At 42.5% G+C, this 7,893-nt stretch overlaps 1 protein-coding gene across 2 annotated transcripts in view; it reads right to left on the reverse strand.

The window, feature by feature from the left end:
• tgfbr3 (transforming growth factor, beta receptor III) overlaps window positions 1–4,135 on the reverse strand; it is a 193,289-nt gene extending 189,154 nt beyond the window's left edge. For both annotated transcript variants that reach the window (XM_067989915.1, XM_067989913.1), the window contains exon 1: window positions 4,034–4,135. The gene's annotated coding sequence lies outside the window, so the exon portion shown is untranslated. The remainder of the gene's footprint in view (window positions 1–4,033) is intronic.
• Between the last annotated feature and the right edge of the window lie 3,758 nt (window positions 4,136–7,893).

Raw genomic sequence — 7,893 nt, forward strand, 5'->3', positions numbered from 1 at the left:
TCTGGCAGCTCGTTCCAGACACTCACCACCCTTTGAGTGAAAAAATTGCCCCTCTGGACCCTTTTGTATCTCTCCCCTCTCACCTTAAATCTATGCCCCCTCGTTATAGACTCCCCTACCTTTGGGAAAAGATTTTGACTATCTACCTTATCTATGCCCCTCATTATTTTATAGACTTGTATAAGATCACCCCTCAACCTCCTACTCTCCAGGGAAAAAAGTCTCAGTCTATCCAACCTCTCCCTATAAGTCAAACCATCAAGTCCCGGTAGCATCCTAGTAAATCTTTTCTGCACTCTTTCTAGTTTAATAATATCCTTTCTATAATAGGGTGACCAGAACTGTACACAGTATTCCAAGTGTGGCCTTACCAATGTCTTGTACAACTTCAACAAGACATCCCAACTCCTGTATTCAATGTTCTGACCAATGAAACCAAGCATGCCGAATGCCTTCTTCACCACCCTATCCACCTGTGACTCCACTTTCAAGGAGCTATGAACCTATACTCCTAGATCTCTTTGTTCTATAACTCTCCCCAACGCCCTACCATTAACGGAGTAGGTCCTGGCCCGATTCGATCTACCAAAATGCATCACCTCACATTTATCTAAATTAAACTCCATCTGCCATTCATCGGCCCACTGGCCCAATTTATCAAGATCCCGTTGCAATCCTAGATAACCTTCTTCACTGTCCACAATGCCACCAATCTTGGTGTCATCTGCAAACTTACTAACCATGCCTCCTAAATTCTCATCCAAATCATTAATATAAATAACAAATAAAAGCGGACCCAGCACTGATCCCTGAGGCACACCGCTGGTCACAGGCCTCCAGTTTGAAAAACAACCCTCTACAACCACCCTCTGTCTTCTGTCGTCAATCCAATTTTGTATCCAATTGGCTATCTCACCTTGGATCCCATGAGATTTAACCTTATGTAACAACCTACCATGCGGTATCTTGTCAAAGGCTTTGCTAAAGTCCATGTAGACCACGTCTACTGCACAGCCCTCATCTATCTTCTTGGTTACCCCTTCAAAAAACTCAATCAAATTCGTGAGACATGATTTTCCACTCACAAAACCATGCTGACTGTTCCTAATCAGTCCCTGCCTCTCCAAATGCCTGTAGATCCTGTCTCTCAGAATACCCTCTAACAACTTACCCACTACAGATGTCAGGCTCACCGGTCTGTAGTTCCCAGGCTTTTCCCTGCCGCCCTTCTTAAACAAAGGCACAACATTTGCTACCCTCCAATCTTCAGGCACCTCACCTGAAAACTATCTAACAATGAACGTACCTCTGTTTAAGTGCTGAAAGAGAATTTAAAAGCAAAATACTGCAGATGCTGGAAATCTGAAATAAAAACAGAAAATGCTGGAGAAGCTCAGCAAGTGAAGCAGCATCTGTGGAGAAAGAAATAGAGTTAACGTTTCAGGTCGAAGACCTTTTGTCAGAACTGGAAGATGTTAAAAGAGTTAAAGTTTTTTGAGCAAGTACAGATCCAGGGAAAGGGGGGGAGGGAGGGGAGGGGAGAAAAGAACAAAAGGGAAGGTCTGTGATAGGGTAGAGAGCACGAGTGATTAAATGACAAAAGGGATGATGGTGCAAGGCAAGAAAGGTGGTAATGAGACAGGTTAAGAAACAAAAGATTGATCAGGAGTAGCTGTAAACAGCAGCAGCAGAACCATTACCAGCACTAGCTGACCAAAAAAATGGGAGCAGTGTTTATGATCTGAAGTTAGTGAAATCAATGTTGAGTCTGGAAGGTTGTAAAGTGCCTAAACGAAAGATGAGGTGCTGTTCCTCGAGCTTATGTTGAGCTTCATTGAAACAGTACAAGAGGCCGAGGACATAGAGGTTAGAGTGGGAGCGGGAAGGGTAATTAAAATGGCAAGCGACCGGCAGGTCAGGGTCACACTTGTGGACAGAGTGGAGGTGCTCAGCAAAGTGATCACCCAGTCTTTGTTTGGTCTCCCCAGTGTAGAGGAGATCACATTGTGTGCAGCGGATACAGTATACTAAATTGAAAGAAGTACAAGTAAACCACTGTTTCACCTGGAAGGAGTTTGGGGCCCTGGACGGTGGGAATGGAGGAGGTGAAGTGGTAGGTGTTGCATCTCCTATGTTCGCATGAGAAGGTGCCATGGGGAGGAGAGTGGGTGTTGGGGGTGGTGGAAGAGTGGCCTAGGGTGTGATGGAGGGAGCAGCCCCTTCAGAATGCTGAAAGGGGAGGGGAGGGAAAGATGTGTTTGGTGGTGGGATCGCGTTGGAGATGGCAGAGGATGATACGTTGAATGTGGAGGCTGGTGAGGACAAAGGGGAACCAATCATGGTTCTGGGAGGTAAGGGAAGGGGTGAGGGCAGAAGTGTGGAAATATACAGATTCAGCTCCCTTAACCTATCTGTGTACCTCATGGGTTCATTCTTTGAGTCTTTCTATTTCTATTTCTTTATAATGGTTCCAGGTATTTTCTGAAAACTGGGCAAAATAATCCAAGTTTGGACTCACCAGTGATTTATAGAGTGCCAGAAAACCTCTTCGGACTTGAGCTGTATACTTAACATTCTAACATTTGATAATTAACTGTTGGCATACTATAGGGTAGTGCTTTTCAACATCTGGTCAAGGAGCACGCTCAAACTGTTCTTTTATAGTTTATTGTACGATATACATTATTTCATTTTGTAATCATACCCCAGGACGAATGCCAAGAGTTCAAATGCAGATGTATATGTTTAGCTTTTTTGTTGGAATAGGAGAGGCCCATCAGCTAAGTGACTATGGAATGAGCGTTAAAGAAGGTTGTCAAAGTATCCATTCTATCCAAGAACTAAGAAAACCCATATATATCGGCGTCAAATACGTTCTTTTTGATTGAATTTCCGATGTCGCTAAACCATATAGCGACCAGAGCAAATTTTGCCTCAATTCTTAATTGGAAGGGGGAGAAGGAAGAGAGCGAAAGACGGGAGTAGGTGGGGTAGCCGAAGCAGTGCATACAGTTTAACCGCTCTGACAGATTAAAAACAAATATCCAAAGTCACGTGGCGAACAGTAAAATCAAGACCAGATTGTTATTTAACTGATTTGTGTACAAGTATTCTTTCCTGGGTAATTCATGAATGCGAGAGTGGCCAGCGTACATAGAAAGTTCAGAATATATCATGCGCCACACTGCGTTTTAGAATATGAGCTCGGGTTCGTTACCAACTTTTCAGGTTAATTAATAGTTGGTATTTAAAAAGTGCACTATCTGCAACTGATTGTAACCAATATAGTCTAGGTTTTAAGTAAGTCGCGCCAAATATTTTTGACACGACTTAGCACACATTAAATAAAATGAATACGTTATCCATGAGGGAAATATTTGTTAAAAACAAAATTGCACAGGAAATATAGAGATCTTTGAAAGTTATTAGCAATTTTTCTCTCCAAAGTACGTTCGATTTCACACATAAGAAGGAGCGCTTTAGTTCTGTTTAGCATCCACAAGAATTGTTGGACATGTTTCAGAAATTAACCAAGGAGGCGGTGCGCGCCCAAGCAAACGGTATACACAGGGCAACTGAGCAAAACAAAACACCCATTGAGGACAGTTGCAAAAGGGATCAGTTCAGATAACGCATTATTTTAACAAAATGCACCGTCTGATGTAATGGAAAACATCAACTGAAATTATCTCAAGCTGTACAAGTTTACATTGTACAGTTTCGTAACAGGTTGCTTGCCGAGTGATACTGTTAAAAAAAAAGAAAAATTCTAGACTTCTGAGGACTATAAACGTGGTTGGCAATCTGTCATATGTCCCAGGATGTTCCTTCGCTAGTATTAAGCAAGATTTAACATTATTAAAGTAACATGAGTAGGCTCAGATACATATTAAATCGCAAAAAAATAGAAAATCCAACTTATAACAAAAAACAAAACAAATATAAACAGCCACAAATCGTGATAAAGAAACACTAGAATTAATGCCCCAACAATTAAGTTTGTCCCTAGTAGTTTTTTAAAAGCATGAATTACCTATAAACAGTTGTGAAATCCGGGATCCGGTTGAAGCTATTGAGCCTATATTTATGTTTTAAATTTTAAGCTGCTCTTTATACAAGAGCTGCTAGAAGAAAACACATCCCACAGTTGATGTCACTTCGTGGTTTGGACAAATCAGCGCAATCAAATAACATTGCACCGGACTGCTTAGATATGGGGGCGTGGGTGGGTGGGGTGGGGAGTCTTTAAGAGAGCTTGTTATACTAGTATTTATCTGCCATCTGCTGGAAAACAAACGCAATGCAATGCCCGTCCCTTGCGGGATGGTTACCATCCGCTGACGTACGCACGAAAGGCGCAAGCTATTTTAAGAACCCCGGCCGAATTTTGTTTGTGTTAGAGGTGAAGATTTCCCACCAATTGACTCGAACAAAATTAACTGATTGATTAAAAATTTACCCAAACTCGCCTCCCTATTCAACGAAAGTGACTAGTTTGAAGACGACTTTTTACATTAAACTGTTTTAAAAGAAAATCTCTCAGTTTATCAATGTCAATATTAGTAATCTGTTGCATTTCTTGTTTTGTGGCATTACTCGATATACTTTAGTATTTGGGACGAGATGGCAAAATTATTGTTGTGCAACTATTAGTTAAAACATAAATATTGAAAATATTTCAATTGCTAATAATGTAATGATAATTAATATTTTGTTCGAATTGCATAATTTCATTTGTTAATTTCATTAATACTGCCAGGTAATGCCACAAAACAAGAAAGGTTACGAATACTGACATTGATACGCTATTGAAGGTTTTCCCTTACAACGATAAAATATCTTCAAACCAGTCTTGTTGGAGGCCTGGTTTACTTTTAAAATAAGGGAAAAGTACAAATAGGAATAAACGGATTCGCATGTATATAAGTGAGGAGTAGAAGGATGCACGCATTTGTTTCGTACTGAATCCGTTTTCCATGATTCTGCTGTTGCAAAAATCCTCACGGAGAGGAAAGTATTGGTAATAAAATGAATACACTATGAAACACCATACTTGCTATTAAAATTTTAAAAACCGTACATTTATGTATTGTACCACCTTTAACGTAAAAAAAGCGCTTAGAAGAGGCATAATCAGATAAAATGGACATTGAGTCACAGGAGATATTAGGCTAAAAGCTTGGTCAAAGAGGATTTTAAGAAGGTTCTTAAAGGAGGAGAGGAAGGTGGAGGGGTTTAGGAGGGGATTCCAGAGAGTGGGGCCTAGATGACTGAATGGCTTGGCTGCCAATGGTGGAGCGAACTGGGGGGGGGGGGAATGAACAGAGATTTCTAATCGGTTGTGGGGTTGGTGAAGGTTGCCGAGATAGGGAATAGCGAGGCCATAAAGGCCTTTAAACACAAAAAGGAAGATTTTGAATTGGAGGTGTTGAGGGTCCAGGAACCAACATAGGCTAGCAAGTACTGGAGTGATGGGTGAGTGGAGCTTGGTGTGGGATAAAATATGGGCAGCAGCGTTTTCAATGAGATGAAGTTTATGCAGGGTGGAGAATGGAAGGTAGTCCATGAGAGCACTGGAATAGTCAAATCTGGAGGTGACAAAGGTATGGATGAGTTTCAGTAGCAGATAGGCTGAGGAAGGGTCAGTGGTGGGCAATGTTATGGAGGTAGAAGTTGGCAGTCTTTGTGATGGAGTAGATATGGGGTCAGAAACTCATCTTGGAATTAAATAGGACGCCATGGTTGCGAGCAGTCTGAGGCATAGGAATATAGGAACAGGATTAGGCCATTCAGCCCCTCGAGCCTGTTTTGCCATTCAATTAGATCATGATTGATCTGTAGCTCAACTCCATTTACCTGCCTGTGTTTAATATCTCTTGAAACCCTTACCTAACAAAATCTATCAGTCTCAGTCTTGAAAATTTTAATTAAGTCATCATCCACAACCTTTTGAGTGAAAGTTCCAAATTTCCACTACCCTTTGTGTGAAAAAGTACTTCCTGACTTCACTCCTAAGTGGCTTAGCTCTAATTTTAATTGTTCTGGATTTCCTCCACCAGAGGAAATACCTATCTAATCTCTTTATCATTTTAAATACCTTGATTTCATCACCCCTCAACCTTTTAAACTCAAGAGAAAACAAACCAAGTTTATGCAACCTGTCTTCATAATTTAATCCTTTAAGCCCTGGTTTCATTCTGGTGAATCTGAGCTATATCACTTCCAAGGCCAATATATCTTTCCTGACGTTCGGTGCCCAAAACTGGACGCAATACTCGAGATGGACAGAAACATGGCCAGGAAGAAGGATGGAATTGGTGGCAAGGGTACGGAGTTTGTAGCAGGGGGCAAAGACGATGGCTTCAGTCTTCCCAATGTTTAACTGGGTAGGTAAGAGTGGAACCAAGAGTGGGCAGTCCCACCGAGCTGGACAATGGAGGATGATGAAGGATCGAGGAGGATGAGGAGAGAAAATGCACTACGGTCACAGTCACTAAGGATGTAATTTGTGACTGATCAGGGCTATTTCAATGCTGTGACAGGGGTAGAAACCTGATTGGAGAGATTCAAACATGGAGTTTTAGGAAAGATGGGCATGGATTTGGGAAGTGACATCACATTCAAGGACTTTGCAGAGGAAAGGAAGGTTGGAGATGGGGCAGTAGTTTGCATGGACAGAGGGCTTGAGGCTGGGTTTTTAAGGAGGGGGTTGATGATAGTGGTTTTGAAAGGATGGGCACAGTAGCTGAGGAGAGATAACCATTCACAATATCAACTAGCATGCAGTCTAGGAAGGAGAGCTAGGTGGTTAGCTATTTAGTAGGAATGGGGTCATGGGAGCAGAAGTTGGGTCTCATGAAAAGATCAGCCCGGAGAGGGCATGAGGGGCAATAGGAGAGAAACTAATGAAAAATGTGGGATCAGGTCTAGGGGATGTGGGAACCTGGGAGAAGGTTTTGCTTGTTGAGCAAGGGGAAGGGAGATGCAGTTAAAGGGATGGTCTCAATCATAGTGACAAATAAAACTATGAGCTTCTTGCACTTGTTGTTAGACATAAGGGTGAAGGGAGTAAGGGAGAGGGGTTGGTAAAGGAGCTGATTGGTAAAGGAGAAAATAAGCTGGGGTTATCTTTGCTGTCCAGGATGGTTCTCGAGTGATGTGTGATTTTGTCAAAGGAGAGTGAGGTGCAATAGCTCTTGATGTAGTCCAGCCAGATCTGGTGACGGACATTTAAACCAGTTGTGTGCCAGATACGCTCAAATCTGCGCCCAAGAACACGAGAGAGTGAGGATGAGAGCCATTCAAGGGGGAACAAGCAGGATGGGAGAGAGTAAAGGTCTTACAGGGGACAAGGGCATCAAAGGTGTATACGAGGGGAGTGGTTGAGCAGTTCAACAGCTGCAGAAGTATTGTGGTAAATGGAAAGGTAAAGGCTAGGCACTTGGCAGATTGAAACTGTAATGGTAAGTGACAGAGGAAAGTGTTTTCCAGGGAAAAAGCTGAAGGAATTGGAGTTGGGCGAGAGGGACAGGAAAAAGGTTGGCAAGATTTGGTCCAAACATGGACAAAAGAGCTGAGTTCCAGAGGTGAGGTGAGAGTGACTGCCCTTGACATCAAGGCAGCATTTGACCGAGTGTGGCACCAAGGAGCCCTAGTAAAATAGAAGTCAATGGGAATCAGGGGGAAAACTCTCCAGTGGCTGGAGTCATACCTAGCACAAAGAAAGATGGTAGTGGTTGTTGGAGGCCAATCATCTCAGCCCCAGGACATTGCTGCAGGAGTTCCTCAGGGCAGTGTCCTAGGCCCAACCATCTTCAGCTGCTTCATCAATGACCTTCCCTCAATCATAAGGTCAGAAATGGGGATGTTTGCTGATGATTGCACAGTGTTCAG

Source organism: Heptranchias perlo, chromosome 9 (assembly GCF_035084215.1).
Source record: "Heptranchias perlo isolate sHepPer1 chromosome 9, sHepPer1.hap1, whole genome shotgun sequence".
Lineage (NCBI taxonomy): Eukaryota > Metazoa > Chordata > Chondrichthyes > Hexanchiformes > Hexanchidae > Heptranchias > Heptranchias perlo.